Genomic DNA, 25,982 nt, shown 5'->3' with positions numbered 1-25,982 from the left:
GCAGATAGCCACTCCACCCTGTATTCAGCCTTTAAATATATCCACGGCCAGAATTAAACTAGCTTTGTCCCACAGGACTTTCAGTTGTACCAAAACTCTACAGCATCCCAGAATCATTACTCAACTACAAGAACTATACCCGCCACACCCACTTGGCACAGACATGGCTTTAGTATATGCCATAGCTATTGCAAGCACTTGGCGGTTGTCCCACTGATGTGTGTCATAGCATCTCTGCTTTCTGTCTCAGTGAGCTTTCCAAGACCACAGAAGCCTGATCATCTCTAATGTAAGTGCAGCCTGGCTGTGTCCAGGCATCTGCATCCTCAGAGTGGACCCTTGTGTGAAGGTGGGTGAGTTTGACAGATGCTCAAGGATCCTGGGGAAGCAGGAGGACAATTCTGAGGCATAATGTCTAGATTTCTCAGACTCAGCACAGTAGATATTATAGACCAGAAAATGCCATTCTAATTTTAATGTATAGTAATGGCATCTCTTTTTTGTCTTATGTGTGTATGCTTGTGGTGTGTCTGTATATCTGCGTACGTAAGAGAGTGAGGGGGAGAGGAAGAAGGGTTAGACATGAAGCAAGCATGTACTAGGACATATATGTTGGTCAGAGGACAACTTCAAGGGTTGGTTGTAACCTTCCACTTTATTTGAGGTAGGGTCTCTTGTTTGATACTACATATATCTCCAGGGAATCTCCTGCCTCCCTCTCCCATCTTGCAATAGGAGCACTCAGGTGACAAACGCAAGCTACTTTGTCTAGCATTTTATAGATTCTGACAATCAGGTCCAAGGGTGGTTATGTGGCAAATACTTTGCCCACTGAGATATCTCCCTAGGCCAAAATTAATGACACTCTCAAACCTACATATATCATGTTTTTAACATTGATCCTCTCAGCTTCTTCCCTTTCTTGCCCCCTAGTTACCATCCTCTGAATCATGTTTCTACATTCAGGACATCCTTTTTTTCTCTCTTTTTTCCACATATGAAAGAAAATGTACAACACCTGTGTTTTGGTTCTGTATCTGGATTGCATAACTCAGCATGACATCCTCCTGTTTCATCCACTGTCCTACAAATGCCATCATTTCATTCTCCTTCTTGGTTGACTAACACCCTTTTGTGCCCATTCTACTTACCACAGTAGCCAGTTATTTTTATGTTGTACCCTCTGAAGATGTTTACCATAATGCCTGGCCTCCATACTGATAGCTTCTCCCAGTTTTGACAACCAAAATAGTTCCATATGTTGTCCACTAAAACACTCCTGGTTGAACCCACTAAGCTCCATGAATTCACAGAAGCTCCCCAAAGGGAATAAATACCCTGCGGTCCACAAAATGGCCAACTTAACAGCATATTCTTTTTTTTTTTTTTTTGGTTCTTTTTTTCGGAGCTGGGGACTGAACCCAGGGCCTTGTGCTTCCTAGGCAAGCACTCTGCCACTGAGCTAAATCCCCAACCCCAACAGCATATTCTTTATAGTTATCCTTTCCCACTCTTCTACTCCTGTAGCATCGAGATAAGCATCTCATCTCAGTCTTTGCCTTAACTTTTGCCTCCAGCAGAGCCCAAGCTGAGATAGAAGATAAGCAGCTCTCAGCCATATACAAAGATACTAATTGATGCCATAAGCCTAAAAGGTGAGGAGAGGGCTCATGTTTGGTTATGGTGGAAGACTTCCAGAAGAACCTGTGGCCCACTAGGCATGACAGACCTAGAAACTAGTGACAACCCTATGCAAGAGGAAACTTGCCCAAGGCTCCCTCATATTTCCATGGGTAGGTGAGTTGCGCCATACCACACAATGGAAGGTATCTAGGATTAGGTTTGCAGCTGCCATAGGTTCAGAACAGTGACTCACAACTTGTTTTTTACCTATGTGACCCAGAATCTCTGAGAGTCAGCTCTAGGCCTGTGTATTTGCATACATCCTGTTGAATGGAGCTACACACACATTCTACAGTGTCCATTCATAAGAGTATTGATAATGAGGCAGGTGATCCACACCAGGTCCCACAGGAAATACAAAGCTAAAGGATGAAAGCAGAGCCAAATTCAAAGTCTTGATTCTAGAGTTGGCCCCTAACAGCTTGTAGCAACTTGAACTCCTGGCCATCACCACTCAGTTTTAAGGATTGGGGCTGGAAGTGGAGGAGAAAAGAGACCATCTGGTCCTCTCACTGGGAAACTACACTTAGAATCCAAATGTCCTTGATCCATGCCGGTGGCTTGCATAAAATGTTCGCACTTGGGAAATGCACTTAACAAATCACATCTCTTGGGAGCAGAGGCAATCACTCATTCAGACCAAAGGAGTGCTGATCTCTGGGCAAAGTTTATAGCCATTGAACCAAGCAGGAGCTCAAGTGGATATCTCTGGAAACACTGCAGAACTATTCATGGGGCAGCCTGATAACCACCAAAGACATGCATACACAAAGAATGTACACCAAATTTTTTCAGTCTTAAAAAAATAAGGACAGCTGTATTCTTAATAATATGGACATATTGTGAAAATATTATAACAAAATAGGCCAGACACACAATGCTGAGCAAATGCTGTGTAATCTCACTTAATTGTGACATATACTTTTTTTAAATAAAAAAAGCCAAGTTCACAGTCACAAAGTCTAATGGTAGTTGTAGGGGATGAAAGGTAGGTAGCAAACAGCAATATTGGACAGAATGCATAAAGTTACAGTTATAAGATGAATAGTTAATATTGTTAATATAGTTAATAGTTAATATAATTAGCTAGTTAATATAATTAAATAGTTAATATCTGTTGCTAAATATGCTAAGAAACTACATATAAAATTTTATGTGAGATAATCTACATGTCGATTGGTATGTATGGTGTAAAGCATCATATAGCTTACTTATATGTGATTTTTATTCATCAATCACACCTCAGTAAGAAGAAACTGGATATTTTAAGATTTCTGCATTTTACTTTATATGTGCATTTTGTGTGCATGTGTGTATGTGTACTGCATGACTGCCTAATGCCCTTGGAGGCCAGAAGATGGCATCGGATCCCCTGGAACTTAAGTTGTAATGATGAAGTTGTAAATCACGTGGGTGCTGGGAATGGAACTCGCAGCTTCTGTGAGAGCAGCGAACATTCTTAACCACTGAGCCATCTCCCCAGAACTGAAATTTTTAGTTTAAAAACAATCTATAAGTAAATGAAGGTACTCTTCTTTCTCTCTCTCTCTCTCTCTCTCTCTCTCTCTCTCTCCCTCCCTCCCTCCCTCCCTCCCTCCCTCTCTCTCTCTTTCTTTCTTTTTTTCTTTCTTTCTCTCTTTAATTCCCAAGCTGATCCTGTGGACTTTGGACCACCAGCAAATGTAGTTCAGAGCATAGAGAAGGCGAAGGCGCCTCAAACCTTTACCTCTGGATACTTAAGCTGCTTCCTCTTGGAGGGTCAGCCACCAATGCCGTGACCACTTTCTATTTTTGTGACGTTCTAGACAAATAAAATCAATGGACTTTTCTTTAACCACTGGGAAAATGAGGGTGAGAAAAGGCAGAAACTTGCCCAAGTTTACTCTGCAAGCCAGTGACACATGCACTCAAAGTTCATACCTCCGGCCTCCCAGACCAGGTTGTGTAAGGAAAAACGGAAAGAGAGCGGGACAGCTGGTCTCTCTGATAACTTCCATCTCAGTAGTCTCCAAAAAATAATACGTGCTTCACAAAACTGAGAATTCACTTTCTCCAGAAAAACTGAACCGTTTTTCCTGTGGGACCAGTGCAGGCCTGACATTTACTCAGAAAGTTCTCTGGAACAAATAAGAACCCTGCTGTGACTCGTTTCTCCCCATCCTTTCAAAGTTTCCAGTTAAGTGGCGCCTAGAGATCCATTTCCCACTTTGCATCAGTGGATTGTTCTTAACTGTGAATTGGCCATGACTGCCAGGCACTTACAGCCCCAAACATGAACGCACCTTCTTCCCTACCCCCAGGCCTGTAAGCAAACTGTCATTCCCCCACTTCCTCCAGCACCCCTAATCACACCCCTCACTTGCTCTAATGCCATGTTCTTTGCATCTTAAAGCCAGGAAAGCACCAGCAATGAGGTCAGCTATGATTTCCCAGTGCAGCCAGGAATGTGAGACTGCAGAGAACATGGTTCCATTGAAGGAGCAACAAGCACGTGCCCAAGAGTCTTATCATAGTATTCAAATTATTGCCAGTTTATATTTATTCTTATTGCTTTTGCTATTTTAGCTTGGGTCACTGTGACTAGAGTTTGACAAACACTCAGGGTTTGTTTGTCTTTTAAGTTCCTCAGTTTGCAGCTTTGAGATTTGGTGATGAGATTTTATTGGTCTTCTCAAACATGACTATAAGATGTATCTAAAATTATTTATTTGAGGGAGGTGTCATTCCATAGCATAACTATGGAGGTCAAAAACTGCTCTCAGGAGTGGGTTGCCTCCTTTTACTCTGTGGGTTCTTATGAATCCAGGTCGTCAGTCTGGGTAGAAAATACTTTTCACCGCTGTGTCACTTCACAGACCTTTCGCTGTAATTTTAGAAAAAGAAGATTGGCTGGACATTTTGATGAGGACTCTGAACCCCAGACCCCTCCTGAAATCAGCACATCTAGAACTGACTCTCATGCATGTGTCCATAACAAACCCTTGCAGTTAATGCTTGTGCTTTGGGAAAGTTTGCAATCTGGCAAGTTTGGGAAACACTGGTTGATGGCACAGACATTTAAGCACACCCAAGAGAGACATCTGCTTGCCAGTAATCTAGAAGACATAAGAAAGCTTCCATAGGCAACTGAAAGGCTAGTGTGGGCCAAAATTTCCCTTCCATAGGTCAGTGTCTCCCCTGTTGGGCCCCTGCCACACCCTACATCTTGCACACAGGGAGCAGTGATCTCACTTCCAGAAGCCTGCCTACCTCTCCGCACACAGGCTGACCTTGCCAGCCATTCAGCTGGACTTGCCCATTCAGTCTCAGTCTGTTTTCTTAACCTTGGGGTTCACACCAAACCCAAATGTCCTTTTCACGTCAGTAAGCACAGACCTCTCCCTTCCTTTGACTCTGATCTTGAGACCTGTTAAGGAGTACTGTATTCACCTTGATTTGCTTAGAAGAGCCCACATGGGCACCTTAGCTCCCCTTGTTATCAACTGCCTGGGTGACATGCTAAGATTCAGAAGACTCAGAAAATAGCTACTCAAGGAAGAACTATAGGACTGGATGCTGAGATCAGGCTCCATGAGGACAGATGCTTTTATGCATCATTTTTCTTCCAGCACTCACAGAGCACCTACAACAGGATAGAATGTACAAATACACATGAGTGAAATTTTAAATCTAATCAATCACCATGGCAAAATGCATTTCAAGTTTAAGCATTTAAGCACACACGGAGAACTGAGTTACAGTTTCAAAAACCAGTGTAAGATAAGGGGATAGCTTCATGGAAGACCATCCGTCGAACATTATGTCGGGTCCTGGGTTCAAACTCAAAAACCATAAAAAAAATTAAATGAAAGCATGAACTTAAAACGCAAAAGTAGGGGGACATGGAAAGAGTTAGACAGGAGGGGTGGAGATGGGGTGTATCTGATCAACACAGATTGTATTCATGTAGAAAATTCTCAATAGATTTTTTTAAATACATAAATTTCAGAAAAATAAAAAATAAGGAGAAAGAGAAAAAGAAAGAAATCCTAGATGCAAGTCAAGACCCATATCTGTTCCACCTTCTCCACACTAACGTTGTTCAAGGTTGTTGGTTCTTTAATATGTTAGAAAAATTGTTGCTCAACTTACTACAAATGCTCTTAATCCTATTAATTATTTTATAATTAGACATTTGTTTGTATGGGTTTTATCTATTAATGATGACCAAATTAAGATTTTTTTAAATGACCATTGGGCAGGCTGAGGAGATGGCTCAGCAGTTAGGAGCGCATGTTACTCTGCCAGAGGACAGAAGTTCAGTTTCAGCACTCACATTGTAAGGCTCACAACTACCTGAAACCCCAGATCCAGGGGATCTGATGCCCTCTTCTGGCCCCTACAGGCATGTGCACTAACATGCACATATCCACATACACATAATTTAAAATAAAATAAATCTTTAAAAATACATTTATTTATTTTGAAATAACAATGAACCCATATCTACCAGATGTTAAAAGGTCAATATAATAACATACTGTTACTAAAAAAAAGTAATATCTGTTTTCCAAGAAAAAAAATAATTTGATGAGAAGAATGACTTTTTTTTTTTTTCAAATCTCCTTAATGTTTGGTACAAAAGAAGTCAGCTGGATTCCCACATTGGCTCCTGCCTTTAACATGTGGCCATGTCATAGGTCATGTTGGTCACACAGAAACTGAGAAAGTCCATTGTATATTCATGAAAGAGTGAGTATGAAAGCCAAATAAAACCTTCATTTCTTTAAAGAGGTAGTTCTCATCCCATGGGCTTCTTAGAAGTATCCTAGGGGCTCGCTAAGATGGGGTACCTAGACCACACTTTGAGAACTGTTGATCCCATTTTTCCCAATATAAGTTATAGACACAATCAGAAAAGTTGATCAAAAAAATTCATGTCTCTGCTTTGAATAAGGTGCTACTTTATCTCACTAGGATAAATGACCACACATTAGGATGCCATACCAAAGAAATGGGAACACATAGCTCTCAGCAAATTACTAAAGACATCTTAAAATTTACAACTCATTTCTCTTTGTGAAACAGAAGATTCATCATAAAAGCACAGAGCCTTTGGTTCTATACTGTTCCTTTTAACTGTAATATCCTATCTTCTTTAGGAATGAGCCATCTAGATCAGCCTGTGTTCTAGCCGGACAATAGGATAACTGAAGCCAGGCAGGGTGCTAGGCTCCTGTAATCCTAGCATGAGGGAGACTGAAACAGGAGGATGAAAGGTTGGAATCCAGCCTTGGTTACGTAGCAAGCTTCTGTCTCAAAATATGGAAAAAGAAAATGATAACTTTTAACTATCTTTTAGAGGCATTCTGAAAATTAAATACATAAATGCACGTTGAGCATGTAGAACAATTCAACAAACAGCAAACAGTTATTGTACATCATTTAAAGTACCTTTAAGGGTTGGGGATTTAGCTCAGTGGTAGAGCGCTTACCTAGGAAGCGCAAGGCCCTGGGTTCGGTCCCCAGCTCCGGAAAAAAAAAAAAAAAAAAGAACTAAAGTACCTTTAAAACAACCAAAAGATAAATTTCTGTTTACCTCAATCCCCATAATTTAGTATGTCTTATAATGATTTGTTTGTAGTGGTAATTTTAGACCTGACTCTAGACAGACTTAAGGATGAATTAATTGAGGTGTCATTACAAAGATGCTACTTAAAAACCCAAAATGAAGCTTGAAAATCATTACTTCAAACAAGCTGTGAGAATGTCTCCTTCCTCCCAAAGCTTTTGTGCATATGGCATTAATTAGCTTTGCTATAGCAACTTCTAAGTGGCAATTAAATTTAAGTTGACCCCTGGGTTAATGGCAACCATGAAGAATTGTTAATGCTAAATGCTTACTGAGCACTGACAAATTTGGCAAGTGTGTGTGGAGTATTCATCCTTGGGAAGAATGAAGTCAGAAAGATGTAAGTTTCTCATCCAAATAATAGCATTGAGCTCGTGAGGAATGAGGACCCAGGCAAGATACCACAGATGGTCAAGGGACACTAACATCAGTTATGAAAATGACAAAGGAAGGTCATTCTGTCTTGAAGCAACCAGGAAGACCTTACCTACATGGAAACTTTGAGAGGGAGGTTAAACGATGATGCCCATGATCAAAGAAAGAAGACATGGGAAGAGGGAAATCACACTGGGTTGGACCACAACAGTCTGGCATAATGAGAGTATAAGGCAACCATGGAAAGGACTAGAAGTAAATGGAATGGGTTTACATGCAATGTTTCATCTAGACTTCACTCACAAACCAAAAGACACCTCCGCAATAATTGAACTAAAGTTGTATCATCCGTAGCTGGGTATTGTGGGGACATGAACACCATCCATTCACTCTGTGCAGGAAGGACAAGAGGAAGGCACTGGCAGGGAAGAAACCAATAAGGAGGCCATGGAAATGGTCCAAAGGGAGAGGCAGTTCACTGAGGATTCATAATTGGTACAGGAAAGAAGGATGTGGTTTTCCTGGATAAGAATCCAACAGATTAGGTTCTTGAAATCCGAGAACACTGTGTGTTGGACCAAGGCCATGTGAGTTATATAAAATATTACCATATTTGACACAAGGAATGAAAGACAAAAATGGAAAGGAGAACAGGTTTGGGACTTTCCTGGGGCAGCTGCCTGGTAAACGCTACTCAGCTCTCCCTTAAGACCTTGGCTTCTGTGTTCAAGTTCACATACGGCACGAGTTGAGCACCACAAGGCAGAGGCATAATACTCACCTCTGGGTCCCAAGATGGGCCACACCTCACAGCCCTCCAAGACACTAGTCCTGAAAGACAATAAGCCTTCACCCAGGGTTATTGAGGCCCCACCTACTAGGCTTAGGAGAATGCCCCGCATTGCTCTACCCTGGCATAGCCATGGAGGAAATGTGATGGAAGAATTGCCTGGGAGTGGCCCTGCTGGTTCCCCTCCTGTTACATCAGTTATTTGTTGGGACCTATCAGTTACAAATCGTGGGTTCACTGGGGAAATAACGAACACATCCCTTTCTACTTCCAGAAGCAGTTCTTTCCTGTGACATATCTTCCCTCAGCATGGGCATCTCTGCTCATTTTATTTGTCTCTAATTAACCCTCTTGGAGTCTGCAATTAGACATGAAGTACTCCCTGCTTTCTCTCCACACTTAAAATGTAAATGTTGGCTAACTACTCAGTAAGAAAGAAAGAAAGAAAGAAAGAAAGAAAGAAAGAAAGAAAGAAAGAAAGAAAGGAAGGAAGGAAGAAAGAAAGAAAGAAAGAAAGAAAGAAAGAAAGAAAGGAAGGAAGGAAGAAAGGAAGGAAGGAGGAAGGAAAGAAAGAAAGAAAGAAAGAAAGGAAGGAAGGAAGAAAGGAAGGAAGGAGGAAGGAAAGAAAGGAAGAAAGAAAGAAAGAAAGAAAGAAAGAAAGAAAGAAAGAGATGAAGGAAGGAGGAAAGAAACAAAGAAAGAAAGAGAGGAAGGAAGGAAGGAAGAAACATATCATTGTGTAAACTCAAAATAAACCCCATGTCATTAAAAATTTAGAGGTAAAAGAAAACATAAAGCAGTAAGAAACATAATCAATATTCGTAACACCTTACAGTGGTTAAATGCTTTCAAACTATAGTGATGAACATAGACACAAAAGAGAAGGTAAATGGGTCCAACTATAAAACTCTTTCCCAGTGGATAATTGGAGCCTGGGCCTGGAATGGACTGAGTTGCTTGTCATTGTCCGTACCTTTTATATGTTAGTAGATTACCTTTACAGGTAACTCTGAAACATAGATATCCATAGTCAAGACATAAGTAAAAGGCAAATGATAAATTAAAAAGAAAATGTATTCGCAAAATCAATCACTATCTATAATGAGATACATGATATTACATTTATGTTATTCTCTCTCTCTCAGCATGTGTGTGAGTATGCATGTATATATGTGTACTATTACACATATCCCTGCCTGTGTGTCAAGGCCACAAGACAAACCTAGGTGAATTTGGCATCCTTCAGGAACCACCAACCTTAATTTTGAGACAAAGTCTCTCTCATTGGCCTAGAGTCCTCTGAGTTAAATTGTGTAGCCAACGATCCCCCAGGGATTGGCCTGTCTCTGTCCCACTAGTCTGGGATTATAATTGTGCATCACCATGTTAAACTTTTTTTCACATGGTTTCTGGATATTTAACTCAGATACTTAAACTTGCACAGCAAGCATTTTAAATTTAAAGCAACTAAATTATCACCCAGCCCATTGTGTTTCATATGTGAGAAAAAAATAAACGCTTATAATACCATGGAGAGTTTTGTTCAAAGTAAGCCAACAGATCAAAACGACCCTGTTCCTTCTTAACAACTCGGTGTTTTAACTAATGATGCCTTCTTGCCTTAGAGTCTCTACAAAATGAAAATCACCTTTTTCCAGAAGCAATGCTAGAAAAGACATCATATATCTGCAGAAAATGAGGAATCTTATTTCAAGAGTTAGAGTTATTCAGCGTGATATACAAAATAATTTAGCAAATGGCAGGCACAGCAAGTCGTACTATTATCAACAGCTGCTAGGGAAAACACATACTAACCAATTGAAAACTGGGAGGATAATTAGTCACTCACAAGAGTGAAGCAAAACCTCTAGAAACCAGATTTACTGATAGAATGAGTGTCTATATCACCAATCCTCAAAGAGGTTCACCTTAAAATAGGATCCCCTCTCCACTCATTAATTACCAAATATTTAATATATTTTATTAAATTTTTATTAAATAATATTTTAAATATAAATTTAAATATTATTTTTAAACATTGATATTGAAATATAATTTTTATTAAAACATTTTAAAACAATTTTTTTATTAACTTGAGTATTTCTTATTTACATTTCGAATGTTATTCCCTACCCGGTTTCCGGACAAACATCCCCCTAATCCCTCCCCCTCCCCTTCTTTATGGGTGTTCCCCTCCCCAACCTCCCCCCATTGCTGCCCTCCCCCCAACAATCTAGTTCACTGGGGGTTCAGTCTTAGCAGGACCCAGGGCTTCCCCTTCCACTGGTGCTCTTACTAGGATATTCATTGCTACATATGGGGTCAGAGTCCAGGGTCAGTCCATGTATAGTCTTTAGGTAGTGGCTTAGTCCCTGAAAGCTCTGGTTGCTTGGCATTGTTGTTCATAAGAGATCTCGAGCCCCTTCAAGCTCTTCCAGTTCTTTCCTGATTCCTTCAACGGGGGTCCTATTCTCAGTTCAGTGGTTTGCTGCTGGCATTCGCCTCTGTATTTGCTGTATTCTGGCTGTGTCTCTCAGGAGAGATCTACATCCGGCTCCTGTCAGTCTGCACTTCTTTGTTTCATCCATCTTGTCTAATTGGGTGGCTGTATATGTATGGGCCACATGTGGGGCAGGCTCTGAATGGGTGTTCCTTCTATGTCTGTTTTAATCTTTGCCTCTCTATTCCCTGCCAAGGGTATTCTTGTTCCCCCTTTTAAAGAAGGAGTGAAGCATTCACATTTTGATCATCCGTCTTGAGTTTCATGTGTTCTATGCATCTAGGGTAATTCAAGCATTTGGGCTAATAGCCACTTATCAATGAGTGCATACCATGTGTGTTTTTCTGTAATTGGGTTACCTCACTCAGGTTGATATTTTCCAGTTCCAACCATTTGTCTATGAATTTCATAAAGGCATTGTTTTTGATAGCTGAGTAGTATTCCATTGTGTAGATGTACCACATTTTCTGTATCCATTCCTCTCTTGAAGGGCATGTGGGTTCTTTCCAGCTTCTGGCTATTATAAATAAGGCTGCTATGAACATAGTGGAGCACGTGTCTTTTTTATAAGTTGGGGCATCTTTTGGGTATATGCCCGAGAGAGGTATAGCTGGATCCTCAGGCAGTTCAATGTCCAATTTTCTGAGGGACCTCCAGACTGATTTCCAGAATGGTTTTACCAGTCTGCAATCCCACCAACAATGGAGGAGTGTTCCTCTTTCTCCACATCCTCGCCAGCATTTGTTGTCACCTGAGTTTTTTATCTTAGCCATTCTCCCTGGTGTGAGGTGAAATCTCAGGGTTGTTTTGATTTGCATTTCCCTTATGACTAAAGATGTTGAACATTTCTTTAGGTGTTTCTCAGCCATTCAGCATTCCTCAGCTGTGAATTCTTTGTTTAGTTCTGAACCCCATTTTTAATAGGGTTATTTGTCTCCCTGCGGTCTAACTTCTTGAGTTCTTTGTATATTTTGGATATAAGGCCTCTATCTGTTGTAGGATTGGTAAAGATCTTTTCCCAATCTGTTGGTTGCCGTTTTGTCCTAACCACAGTGTCCTTTGCCTTACAGAAGCTTTGCAGTTTTATGAGATCCCATTTGTCGATTCTTGATCTTAGAGCATAAGCCATTGGTGTTTTGTTCAGGAGATTTTTTCCAGTGCCCATGTGTTCGAGATGCTGCCCTAGTTTTTCTTCTTTTAGTTTGAGTGTATCTGGTTTTATGTGGAGGTCCTTGATCCACTTGGACTTAAGCTTTGTACAGGGTGATAAGGATGGATAGATCTGCATTCTTCTACATGTTGACCTCCAGTTGAACCAGCACCATTTGCTGAAAATGCTATTTTTTTTCCATTGAATGGATTTAGCTCCTTTGTCAAAAATCAAGTGCCCATAGGTGTGTGGGTTCATTTCTGGGTCTTCAATTCTGTTCCATTGGTCTATCTGTCTGTCTCTGTACCAATACCATGCAGTTTTTATCACTATTGTTCTGTAATATTGCTTGAGTTCGGGCATAGTGATTCCCCCTGAAGTCCTTTTATTGTTGAGAATAGTTTTAGCTATCCTGGGTTTTTTGTTATTCCAGATGAATTTACAAATTGTTCTGTCTAACTCTTTGAAGAATTGGATTGGTATTTTGATGGGGATTGCATTGAATCTGTAGATAGCTTTTAGTAAAATGACCATTTTTACTATATTAATCCTGCCAATCCATGAGCATGGGAGATCTTTCCATCTTCTGAGGTCTTCTTCAATTTCTTTCTTCAGAGTCTTGAAGTTCTTATTGTACAAATCTTTTACTTGCTTGGTTAAAGTCACACCGAGGTACTTTATATTATTTGGGTCTATTATGAAGGGTGTCGTTTCCCTAATTTCTTTCTAGGCTTGTTTCTCTTTTGTGTAGAGGAAGGCTACTGATTCATTTGAGTTAATTTTATACCCAGCCACTTTGCTGAAGTTGTTTATCAGCTTTAGTAGTTCTCTGGTGGAACTTTTGGGATCACTTAAATATACTATCATATCATCTGCAAATAGTGATATTTTGACTTCTTCTTTACCAATCTGTATCCCCTTGATTTCCTTTTGTTGTCTGATTGCTCTGGCCAGAACTTCAAGAACTATATTGAATAAGTAGAGAGAGAGTGGGCAGCCTTGTTTAGTCCCTGATTTTAGTGGGATTGCTTCAAGTTTCTCTCCATTTAATTTAATGTTAGCAACTGGTTTGCTGTATATAGCTTTTACTATGTTTAGGTATGGGCCTTGAATTCCTATTCTTTCCAGGACTTTTATCATGAAGTGGTGTTGAATTTTGTCAAATGCTTTCTCAGCATCTAATGAAATGATCATGTGGTTCTGTTCTTTCAGTTTGTTTATATAAGGGATCACGTTGATGGTTTTCCGTATATTAAACCATCCCTGCATGCCTGGGATGAAGCCTACTTGATCATGGTGGATGATTGTTTTGATGTGCTCTTGGATTCAGTTTGCCAGAATTTTATTGAGTATTTTTGCGTCGATATTCATAAGGGAAATTGGTCTGAAGTTCTCTTTCTTTGTTGGGTCTTTGTGTGGTTTCGGTATAAGAGTAATTGTGGCTTCATAGAAGGAATTCAGTAGTGCTCCATCTGTTTCAATTTTGTGGAATAGTTTGATAGTATTGGTATGAGGTCTTCTGTGAAGGTCTGATAGAATTCTGCACTAAACCCATCTGGACCTGGGCTCTTTTTGGTTGGGAGACCTTTAATGACTGCTTCTATTTCCTTAGGAGTTATGGGGTTGTTTAACTGGTTTATCTGTTCCTGATTTAACTTCAGTACCTGGTATCTGTCTAGGAAATTGTCCATTTCCTGCAGATTTTCAAGTTTTGTTGAATATAGGCTTTTATAGTAAGACCTGATGATTTTTTGAATTTTCTCTGAATCTGTAGTTATGTCTCCCTTTTCATTTCTGATTTTGTTAATTTGGAAACACTCTCTGTGTCCTCTCGTTAGTCTGGCTAAGGGTTTATCTATCTTGTTGATTTTCTCAAAGAACCAACTTTTGGTTCTGTTGATTCTTTCTATGGTCCTTTTTGTTTCTCCTTGGTTGATTTCAGCTCTGAGTTTGATTATTTCCTGTCTTCTACTCCTACTGGGTGTATTTGCTTCTTTTTGTTCTAGAGCTTCTAGGTGTGCTGTCAAGCTGCTGACATATGCTCTCTCCTGTTTCTTTCTGCAGGCACTCAGAGCTATGGGTTTTCCTCTTAGCACAGCTTTCATTGTGTCCCATAAGTTTGGGTATGTTGTACCTTCATTTTCATTAAATTCTAAGAAGTCTTTAATTTCTTTCTTTATTTCTTCCTTGACCAGGTTATCGTTGAGTAGAGCATTGTTCAACTTCCACATATATGTGGGCGTTCTTCCCTTACTGTTATTGAAGACAAGCTTTAGGCCGTGGTGGTCTGATAGCACACATGGGATTATTTCTATCTTTCTGTACCTGTTGAGGCCCGTTTTTTGACCAATTATAGGGTCAATTTTGGAGAAAGTACCATGAGGCGCTGAGAAGAATGTATATCCTTTTGCTTTAGGATAGAATGTTCTATAAATATCTGTTAAGTCCATTTGGCTCATGACTTCTCTTAGTCTGTCTACGTCTCTGTTTAATTTCTGTTTCCATGATCTGTCCATTGATGAGAGTGGGGTGTTGAAATCTCCAACTATTATTGTGTGATGGGGCAATGTGTGTTTTGAGCTTTAGTAAGGTTTCTTTAACGTACGTAGGTGCCCTTGTATTTGGGGCATAGATATTTAGGATTGAGAGTTCATCTTGGTGGATTTTTCCTTTGATGAATATGAAGTGTCCTTCCTTATCTTTTTTGATGCCTTTTAGTTGAAAATTGATTTTATTTGATAATATAATGGCTACTCCAGCTTGCTTCTTCTGACCATTTGCTTGGGAAGTTGATTTCCATCCTTTCACTCTGAGGTAGTGTCTGTCTTTCTCTCTGATGTGTGTTTCCTGTAGCCAGCAGAATGCAGGGTCCTCATTGCATATCCAGTTTGTTAATCTATGTGTTTTTATTGGGGAGTTGAGGCCATTGATGTTGAGAGATATTAAGGAATAGTGATCATTGCTTCCTGTTATATTTATATTTGGATGTGAGGTTATGTTTGTGTGCTTTTCTTCTCTTTGTTTTGTTGCCAAGACGATTAGTTTCTTGCTTTTTCTCAGGTGTAGCTTGCCTCCTTATGTTGGCCTTTACCATTCATTATCCTTTGTAGTGCTGGATTTGTAGAAAGATATTGTGTAAATTTGGTTTTGTCATGGAATATCTTGGTTTTTCCATCTATGTTAATTGAGAGTTTTGCAGGATACAGTAACCTGGGCTGGCATTTGTGTTCTCTTAGGGTCTGTATGACATCTGTCCAGGATCTTCTGGCCTTCATTGTTTCTGGCGAAAAGTCTGGTTTGATTCTGATAGGTCTGCCTTTATATGTTACTTGACCTTTTTCCCTTACTGCTTTTAATATTCTTTCTTTATTTTGTGCGTTTGGTGTTTTGACTATTATGTGATGGGAGGTGTTTCTTTTCTGGTCCAATCTATTTGGAGTTCTGTAGGCTTCTTGAATGCCTATGGGTATCTCTTTTTTTAGGTTAGGAAATTTTCTTCTATGATTTTGTTGAAGATATTTACTGGTCCTTTGAGCTGGGAGTCTTCACTCTCTTCTATACCTATTATCCTTAGGTTTGATCTTCTCATTCAGTCCTGGATTTCCTGTATGTTTTGGACCAGTACCTCTTTTTGCCTTACATTATCTTTGACTGTTGAGTCAATGATTTCTATGGAATCTTCTGCTCCTGAGATTCTCTCTTCTATCTCTTGTATTCTGTTGGTGATGCTTGTATCTATGGCTCCTAGTCTCTTCCTTTGGTTTTCTATATCCAGGGTTGTTTCCATATGTTCTTTCTTGATTGCTTCTATTTCCATTTTTAATTCCTTCAACTGTTTGATTGTGTTTTCCTGGAATTCTTTCAGGGATTTTTGTGATTCCTCTCTGTAGGCTTCTACTTGTTTATTTATGTTTTCCTGTGTTTCTCTAAGGGAGTTCTTCATGCCTTACTTGAAGTCCTCCAGCATCATGATTAGATATGATTTTGAAACTAGATCATGCTTTTCTGGTGTGTTTGGTTATTCTGTGTTTGCTTTGGTGGGAGAATTGGGCTCTGATGATGCCATGTAGTCTTGGTTTCTGTTGCTTGGGTTCCTGCGCTTGCCTCTCGCCATCAGATTATCTCTAGTGTTACTTTGTTCTGCTATTTCTGACAGTGACTAGACTGTCCTATAAGCCTGTGTGTCAGGAGTGCTGTAGACCTGTTTTCCTGTTTTCTTTCAGCCAGTTACGGGGACAGAGTGTTCTGCTTTCGGGCATGTAGTTTTTCCTATCTACAGGTCTTCAGCTGTTCCTGTGGGCCCGTGTCTTGAGTTCACCAGGCAGGTTGCTTGGAGCTGGAAGGTTTTTCTTACCTGTGGTCCTGAGGCTCAAGTTTGCTCGTGGGGTGTTGCTTATGAGCTCTCCGTGGCGGCAGCAACCAGGAAGATCTAGAGCAATATTTTAATATTGTTCTTAAACAATAGCAAGCACAGGACTGATCAATGAATAGTTTTGATGGGAGTATTGATGGTATGAACTTATTTGTCAAAAATGAAGTCTGCACCAAGATGATTGAAAATCAAATGCATGTCTTTATGCCCATTACAGGTGATTTCCGATTGATTGTGGATTGACTTAATGCTTTTTGGGCCCGAAATTAGGCATTTCGTAGAAACCATACAGTTGGTCATTTGTGTCCATGGATTCTACAATAGCACATTCAAGAAACCACAGATCAAAAATATTTGGAAAAATGTATTTGCACTGAATATTGGCAGATTATCTTTTATAGCACTTACACTGCATTAAGTATTGTAAACAACCAAGGGACTATTTAAATTTTATCTGAGAGCTTCAGAGGGACTTAAGAAGGCACTGATTTTTGAACGGGGATATTTGTGTGGGATGGCCATAAGTAGTGTGATAGTCTTTTGTTATAGTGCAGAGCAACAGCAAAGTCAGCTGTGCAATCCCAAGAGCAAAGCACCTATGCTGTCAGGACATGGAGGGGATAAACCATGCTATAGTAAGGTAGGGCTGTTGTGTGCACTTTTCAGCTTAGGTTTTTTTAACTTATGGTAGGTGCTTTGCATCTCACTTCATCATAATGCCAGATGCATCTGTCTTTTACTTCTAAGGATATAGTCTAAAGAGGAAAGGGAAAAAGATAAAAGTGTAGAAAGATTTAGCTGCAAAATGTTCATTATGTCATAAGTTATAACAGGGGAAGAAAAATTAGAAGCCATTGAGCGGCCAGAATCGAGGGATTCATTAAACAAGACAATAGTCTGGCTCTGTTTCATCTTTAGTAGACATCATACAATTATTAAAACACAACTAGTGGCAAGAAGAATGTTGGTGGTGTAATAAATGATTAAAGGAGAGTCATAAAATGTACAATAATTGAAATTACACATATCCAGACTCACTAGATAAAATGTAGGGTTTGTATAACAAATTATAGGTATGTTATCTACCTGGTGGGATTATAGGGGCTTTAGTTTGCTTCTTACTTGTCTGTAAATTATTAAGTGTTTGCAGAGAACATTAATTACTATTGAGTGATTATTTAAATAATAATTCTTTTGCACAACTGAGGATTGAATCCAGGGTCCTGTACATACTGTCTACATCTTTAACATACAGCCTGTTTCCAGACTCCTAAGAAATAAAATTTTAGTACAATTTTTACTTTGTTGTTATGGAGACTAAAAATGTGTCAAGAAACTTCCCTTTAAAGTGTCCTAAGACAGCGGGAAAGCATCCTCATGTCTTCTCCACATACTGGGTTTTATTCACTAACTCTTGCTTATACTCTTTCTATTTTGGCATATCCATGATGTTGGCCTGCATCTGTGAGACAAGCACCATGAGGTCCTGGTCCTCCATGAGTTCTCAGCCCAGTGCATGCCTGAAACCTTGGGATGACAAGTCAAGGCAGGCAGAATCATAGATTAACTTGATTTTGGAAAGGTTGACCTCAAATGGGGTACCAAAAAAGAGCCTGACTAAGGACTAACTTTAATGTCAGTCAGAGGAGGATCTAGACTGGTGGAGAAGAGCAAGTGGCAAAGACAGTTGAGATTGAGGGTTCTGACTAGAAAAATCAAGGAGATGGTATATAAATGTCAGTAGTTGAGAGTAGCCAGAGGCAGTATAGCTAATAGTGATACCCAATCACTGGCTCGTTTGGACATTTACTCAATGAAGAAAGAGGAAGAGAAGTGGAAGAATAAGAAGAACAAGAAGAACAAGAACAAGAACAACAAGAACAACGAAAAGAAGCACAAGAAGAAGAACAAGAAGAAGCAGAACAAGAAGGGGAATGAAAAGTTCCTCACCATGTAGTGAGTTGAGAGATATTGGTGTCTCTACACAAGAGCAACTGCCCCACTGCTCTGAGCCACATCTGAATGGGTGCTGGCTAAGCAGCTTGCCTCTGCAGGCCCCTTCTCTCCTGCAGAGGTCAAAAGCATGGCCTTTTCTGTCCTGTTGAACATTCTACACACCTGGAGTCAACCATTTAACTGAGGAGACAGAAGCTACACACAAGATCTGGAGCAGCACAGTATGGCAGTGGATGGCTCCTTTTTGCTTCCTGCAGCTCAATCACAAGCATCCTTGTTTCAGGAATGGCTGAAAGCAGAGGAGTAAGCTGAGATCATCATTGGACTCCAAGGGAAAAGTCTGTCTGAAATTTCTCAGTGAAGGGTAGAAGGGAACTGTGTCCCACTGAGACCAACCTCTGTGAGGCCCTCGATCTATGCCATCCAAGGTGTGCCTAGAATCTAAAAGAGATCACCTCCCTTATCTTCTACCCCTAGACTTTGACTGTCAAGATGCATTCAGGATGAGGCCAGAGGAGATCTCTCCAGAAAATTCAAAGACCTTCCAAACCCTGCTACTTCAGTACCCTTTTTGTTGGGCTCTCTCTTGCTGCCAATGCCATACTAGACAGTCCTCAAAGTTACTTCATTTAACCCAAAAGGGTCCAAATTATCATCCCCACTGTAAAGATGGGAGAAAGCAATTCAGAAATGCTAACTGGAATTGGCGGGTGGTAGACCTGGAATTCTTGCCAACACTACCCCACCACCACCATCACCACCACCACCTCTTCCTGACTGTCCCCTAACTCCATCTTCCCATTCTCCAGTCAATACACTGTGGTCCATCTGAGCAATTTTTCTCTTGAGAAGCCAAATGCCCTCTTCTATGCTCTTCAGTTCTGGCTGGGTGACTTTACACATCAGCTCAAGAGTCACTTTCTACAGAACCTCCTCCCTCCACACACACACACACACACACACACACACACACACACACACACACACACACCCTAAATTCTTAAGATCATTAAATACAGAAATTGTGTTATCCTTCACCCAAACGTGCCACTCCTGCTGATGTACAGGTTTGAGAGATTCGGTTTCTCCTCCCCCCAACCCACCCCACAATAGTCTGTCTTCATACACACAAATGCACGTGTACATGTATTTCCTGATCTTTTAGGAAAGCCACTGTCTCACTGTCTCCTGGCTCAGAGCCCAGTTCATAATAAATGCTTAGTACATATTTACTGAGTGAGTGAATGCTCCCCCTCCTGCTCCCTTCTCCTCTGTGGCTCTAGAATGTGGGAATTAAGGATTATGCATCTAAATTTGGTTTGGGTTGCTGTTGTCAGTGAAAGCAGAGGACACCACCCTTTGCTGGCAGGAAGTGAAGAATCCTAACTATTAAAAACTCTTGCCATGACATCTTTTGAAAATGAGCAGCACTGGAGTAGATAATATCATTTTCCCAAAGATAAGAAGTAACTCTGGGGGAGAAAGGAAATCATTAGTCAAGGAGAGAGAAAAGCTTACTGGAAATTAAATTAACTCTTATACCAGTCATCATGAAAAGAGCTGTCTGCTGATAGAAACTCTCACATGAACATCTTTCAGCTGGAAAGATGCACACTGCTTAGGAACGATCGATCTTCATCCTAACGTAAAGGCACATGCTTGTGTCTTTGTTTACTTATAGAACTGGATTTATTCACTTTATATTTGCTATGAGAAAGTAATCCCAGCTTTTGTTCTTGCAATAACTAAGCCACTTAAGATCTCACACCTTTTTATTTAATCCAAGTGACAATTAAAACAGAAAAGTTTGGGCTGCAGGGATGGCTCTCCAGCAGTTCCCAGCACCCACACCATGAGGCTCACAACTTCTCTGTAACCCCAGCAGCAAGGTATCTGACACATTCTGGTCCAACTGAGTGATTTATCTTTCCTCTTGGAGAGCTAGTGCTCTCTGCCTCTGCCTTTAAAAGAGATGATGGCTCAGTAGTAGAGATGATGCTTCTCTTCTAGAGAACCAGAATGTTCTATGTCCTCTGGAACAGAAGTCAGCACCCACATTGGGGGTTCATAGCTGTCTATTGCTCCAGCTTCAGAGGACCCCACACACTCTTTGGGTCTCTGAAGACACTTGCACATACCTCTCTCTCTCTCTTTCTCTCTCTCTCTCTCTCTCTCTCTCTCTCTCTCTCTCTCTCACACACACACACACACACACACACACACAAATAAATAAATAAATAAATAAATAAATATATTTTTAAATTTCTGAACTAATTTGAAGAAATTAGATTTTTACTTTGTCATCTCATTTATAATATTAAAAATAAGTTCTCATATGAGATTCATTGAAAACATCAAACCTGCTGATTCTTGATATGAGATGGAAATGACATTTTATTTCTATGGTACTTTGCCCAAAACACTAATCTCTAATCTAACCACAAGAAAAACTTCAGGCAAGTCTCAGTACAGGGATTGCTATAAAATATCTGATCAGTATATTTCAAAATGGTGAAAGTCATCAAAAATGAGAAAATATCAACACTATATGATGTAGAGTAATGAAGTATCTTTGGCAAGGTCCTAGAACAAGAGGGGAGGGTTAAACACACCTTGAGAAATGTGAAAGTAGCTAATATCTTCCCACCACCACCACCACCAGCAGCAGCAGCAGCAGTCTAGTTCAGATTGGCTAATAAAGTTGGCCGAGTCCCAGAAATGTGAATAACTTTAGCCAAGATCATCAAGCTGTCTAACCAACTCACAACTGGGTGAGAGTGTCAGGCACAGGACAAAGTCAGCCCTGATCATGAGAATCCCACTGACTTCTGAGCTAGATGTCTAGTTTGTGTCCAGTTATTATTATACAGCATTTTTCAGCAATGGAAACCCGAAGCACATACTTATGTGTTTCTCTTAGTTGGAAAAAAATGCTTTGGTAGAAAAGAACCACCAAGGAAAAGATACCAGGACCAGGGGGATAGAGTAATAGAACCCCTTCACCTGGCCTTTAGCCAGAAACTCTGGTTTCTTTTCTAGTTACTATGAGTCTTCTGCCTGGGGTCCATTTTGCTCTACCCAGATAGGAGTCAAGGGGTAGGCATAAAGAAGCTCTTTTGCTGGCAACCATAAACAAGTGTCTAAGGCCTTGGGCATGGACTAACAGACTCAGAGCAAATTCTTTAGAAGCCAGATCTTTACTGCTTTAGGCACCAAGGTTGGAGCCTTATCATTCTGAGCCTTATTATTCTGGGCCAAGCAGCTCTGATATTTGTCAGTCTTAGTAATTCTTGACTTCTGTCAGCAGGGGCACAACACAGAGGACCACAATCAGCAGTAGGTGGCACCACCTGGTGTCATAAATCTCCTATAGGCTTCAGGTATAAAAACCCTTAACCCGACAATGATATATAACACAAACTTCAGGCCTTTGGCTGAGGGAAGACTCAGCCTTTGAAAAAAGCTCTTGGGCCTAAGGTGTCTAAGACCCTGGGCTCTTAGAACTCAGCTGTTCTCTGGCCCAGTTCTGTATGGCTGAGGCCTATAGTTTCTCTTCTTTGTTTTTAACAGCTTCTATTTCTCTTTAGTCGCAGTTCCTTCTTGGCCCTCAGCTTCCCAGCTCTCTTGTCTGACACTTCTCTGCCTGATCACGTCTGTCTCAGTCCCTCTCCCAAGCTCCTTAGCTGCCTCTTGTCACTGTTGACAAGCTACACACAGTCCTCACTGCTACAGCTGCCTTTTCTCTTACTCCTGCCCTGCTCCCCGCCCCCCACAGCCCCTTTTCCTTTCTGTTACCAGCTCAGTCCACTATATCATTAAAGAAACTCTGTGAATCCCCTTCCCCTAACTGGGCTGCTCTGTCTGACCTCAGTGAGTGAAGATGGTGCACTTAGCGCCACAGAGACATGATGGCCCAGGGGGTGTGTGGGGGGGACACCCAGAGTGGCCTCCACACTCTCTGACAAGGAGGGGAGGGGTGAAGGGAGGGCTTGTGTAAGGAGGACCTGGGAGGAGTAGGGCAGTAATCAGGATGTAAAGTGAATAATTAATTAATTAATTAATGGAGAAAAACACTACTCAAAAGTAGGCAAGTAAAAATCATCCAAAGAATTTTTTTCCCATCTTTATTAACTTGGGGGTTTCTTATTTACATTTCGATTGTTATTCCCCTTCCCGGTTTCCTGGACAACATCCCCATAACCCCTCTCCCTCCCCTTCTATATGGGCTTCCCCTCCCCATCCTCCCCCCATTACCGCCCTCCCCCCAACAGTCACGTTCACTGGAGGTTCAGTCTTGGCAGGACCAAGGGCTTCCCCTTCCACTGGTGCTCTTACTAGGCTATTCATTGCTACCTATGAGGTCAGAGTCCAGGGTCAGTCCATGTATAGTCTTTAGGTAGTGGCTTAGTCCCTGGAAGCTCTGGTTGCTTGGCATTGTTGTTCATAAGGGGTCTGGAGCCCCTGCTGCTCTTCCAGTCCTTTCTCTGATTCTTTCAATGGGGGTCCCGTTCTCAGTTCAGTAGTTTGCTGCTGGCATTCGCCTATGTATGTGCTGTGTTCTGGTTGTGTCTCTCAGGAGAGATCTACATCCCATTCCTGTCAGCCTGCACTTCTTTGCTTCATCCATCTTATCTAATTGGGTGGCTGTATATGTATGGGCCACATGTGGGGCAGGCTCTGAGTGGGTTTCCTTTTGCCTCTGTTCTAAACTTTGCCTCCCTATTCCCTGCCAAGGACATTCTTGTTCCCATTAAAGTGAATAATTAATTAATTAATTAATTAATGGAGAAAAACCCTACTCAAAAGTAGGCAAGTAAAAATCATCCAAAGAATTTTATTTGGGACTAATTTTTGCAACATCGAATGAGAGCACAGAAAGGTTATCTCCTAGCCACCCTCAGAGACCAAGCTGAACAGCCTACTTCTATAGGCAGAAAGGGGTACACATATCATCGTGGCAGACCTTGCAAACTATTGTAATGATGTAGGATGAACGAATGGAAGTGAAGGATCGTGTTTGCACCAATCATGGCACAGACCCCCAAGCATGAGAGCTCATGACTGCACCATTCACAAAAGTTCCTCTTACAAATGGAAGTTGGTATTGGCACCAGTAGTTACAGATCTGATGGTAGCACACCAGGTGTAGGACTGCCCCTTTGTCCTGGAGGAAAATGTCTTCAGGGTCATCTAGATTTTACTGAAATTCTAATGTCAAAACATGCAACACACACTGTTTGAAATTGTGGTGGCTGCCACCGTGCCCATTGGAGCACTTTGGCTGCGAATAGATGTAGTTACCTATCAGTTTCTCCAGGTGTCCATAGAGTGGTGCTGGCTTAAGGGCATAGGAGCAAGCCAGTAAGCTGCTCGTCCTCATGGCCTCCCCATCAGCTCCAGCCCACAAGTCTGAGATTGTGTCCTGACCAAACCCTTTCCTCCACCAACTTGCTTTTGGTTGTAGTATTTCATCACATCAACAGTAACCCTAACTAGGACAGATACAGTTTTGGATAATTGCCCCCAAATCAGTGGTTCTCCACCTTCCTAATGCTGCCATACTTTAACACAGCTCCTCAAGATGGGGTGACCTCCAATCATAAAATCGTTTTCATTGCTACTTCATGGTCGTAATTTTGCTACTCTTATGAATTGTAATGTAAATGCTCTTGGAGATGGAGGTTCGCTAAATGGGTCATAATCCACAGGTTGAGAAACTCTGCTCTAGTTTGTAAGTTTCCTGGGGCTACTCTCACTTGTTATTCTCATGAAGCCCAGGGACCAACATCATAGCTGCAAGCACAATGCTCCTTAAGGTCTGGATGACATTGACTTGAAGGACCATCAGTGTTCCTGGGGCCCTGAAGAACTGATGTTATCATGCTAGCCTGGCAGCATGCTGTCACCAAATGTATCCATTTATTTTACATCTTGCCATTCTTTCCAGTACCCAGTCCTCTCTAAAAATTAGCTGAAGGTGTAGAACTTGATCCATGGCCTTACTTGTAGAACTTGTAAACTCCCAGGCGAATCTGAAGGTCTGGATTTGGGATTTGCTTCTATTCCAATTATAGCTCTCAGCACTGAAGGAAGCCATCTGGAAGAGCTGAACTCAGTGATCAACATAAGGTCTCATAGTACATGTGAATGAGTCATTTTTACTCACAACACTTAATTTAGATATTTTAATACTGTGTGTAAAACCCTATCTGTGTAGAAATAGTGTTATTTCCCTACTCTCTGTTATCATCCTATGATCATAACCAAGATCCTCACATGTGTTTTTAACATCTTCATCACATTGGAACCATTTTTGACTAATAATTTTAGTTAGCATGTATCCGCTGTATGCCGTGGCATTTTTATGCCATTCTATCATTCTGCTCATATTCACCCTGTCACCCACTCCTCACCATTTTCAGTGGGTCTCCTTCTTCCTCAGAGAGCCCTACTTCTAACTTCATGTCATATTGGTGTACATTTTTTGTTTGAATTCTTCATATGAGGGGGGGAAAAGCACGCAGCATCTATCTTCTTAGCATTATCATCTCCAGTTCAATCCTTATTTTTTTTCTGGAAATAGCACACCATTCTTCTTGATGGCTGAATACAACTACAGTTGGTATACCTACTGTGCTTTCTTGATGCATCTGCTCATGGACACATAGATAATTCCATAACCTGACTCTGTATAAGTCTTTTATTTAGCTAACATAAAAAATAATTAGTTTCATTAAGATTTTCATACACGTATACATAGTACATTGTTCCTATTTCCCCTGCTGCATCCTGTCCTTCCCCACCCCTTCTCCCACACTCTTCCCATCTCTTTCCTCCCTCTAACCCTTAACACACAGATACATGCATTTATTTACACAAGTGCATGCATATGTATTCACATAGACACATAGTGAAGTCTATATTCTACATATGAGGGAAAGGTGTGATGTTTTATCTTATGGGAACCATTCATAGTTTTATCTTAGAGACTAATCTCGTGTGTTCCTGCTTAAGAGATGAGAGGATCAGATTGCCTTAATACCACAGATGCAATCCCAAGCAGCACATGCCAATTTTCAGAACATGCAAAGAGGCTCTTTCTTCATGTGTCTTCTGGGATATACTTAGATCTTCAAAGTATCACTATTTAATTTTATTGTTTGATGAAGCCATCTGTTAATCATTCATGCTTTCACTATTAACATTTGGAGAAACAGCTAAAGGAGGATAGAAAAGAAAGAGGAGGGGGAGGGAAAGGATGAAAGAAGAAAGGAAAAGAAAAAGGGAAGGGAAAGGAATGGGGAGAGAAGGGGAGAAGAGGCCGGGGAGGGCAGAGAAGGGCAGGGGCAAAGGAAGATGGCCTTATTAGATTCCTTTGTCTCAGCATGCTGACCATATAGGCTGTCCCTTTGCTCATCCAAAACTAGCACTGGAGGCTGAGGGTGAGCTCAGTGTGGAGTGCTCTCCTAGAACTAGCAATGTCCTGGCTCGGTCCCCAGCACTGACATTTTTTTCCTCTGCAAATCGACAGAGCTTGAGAACTTT

General features: G+C 40.9%; 1 long non-coding RNA gene across 2 annotated transcripts in view; it reads left to right on the top strand.

The window, feature by feature from the left end:
• The first annotated feature begins 236 nt into the window (after positions 1–236).
• Positions 237–25,982, top strand: part of LOC134478996 (uncharacterized) — a 61,156-nt gene continuing 35,410 nt past the window's right edge. The window contains exon 1 of one of the 2 annotated variants that reach the window (XR_015620939.1): positions 237–349. This is a non-coding gene — a long non-coding RNA (uncharacterized LOC134478996). The remainder of the gene's footprint in view (positions 350–25,982) is intronic. The other variant, XR_015620941.1, reaches the window with a different exon arrangement.

This window comes from Rattus norvegicus, chromosome 5, assembly GCF_021556685.1.
Source record: "Rattus norvegicus strain SHRSP/BbbUtx chromosome 5, alternate assembly SHRSP_T2T, whole genome shotgun sequence".
Taxonomy (NCBI): domain Eukaryota; kingdom Metazoa; phylum Chordata; class Mammalia; order Rodentia; family Muridae; genus Rattus; species Rattus norvegicus.
This window is presented reverse-complemented; position numbering and strand designations above follow the sequence as displayed.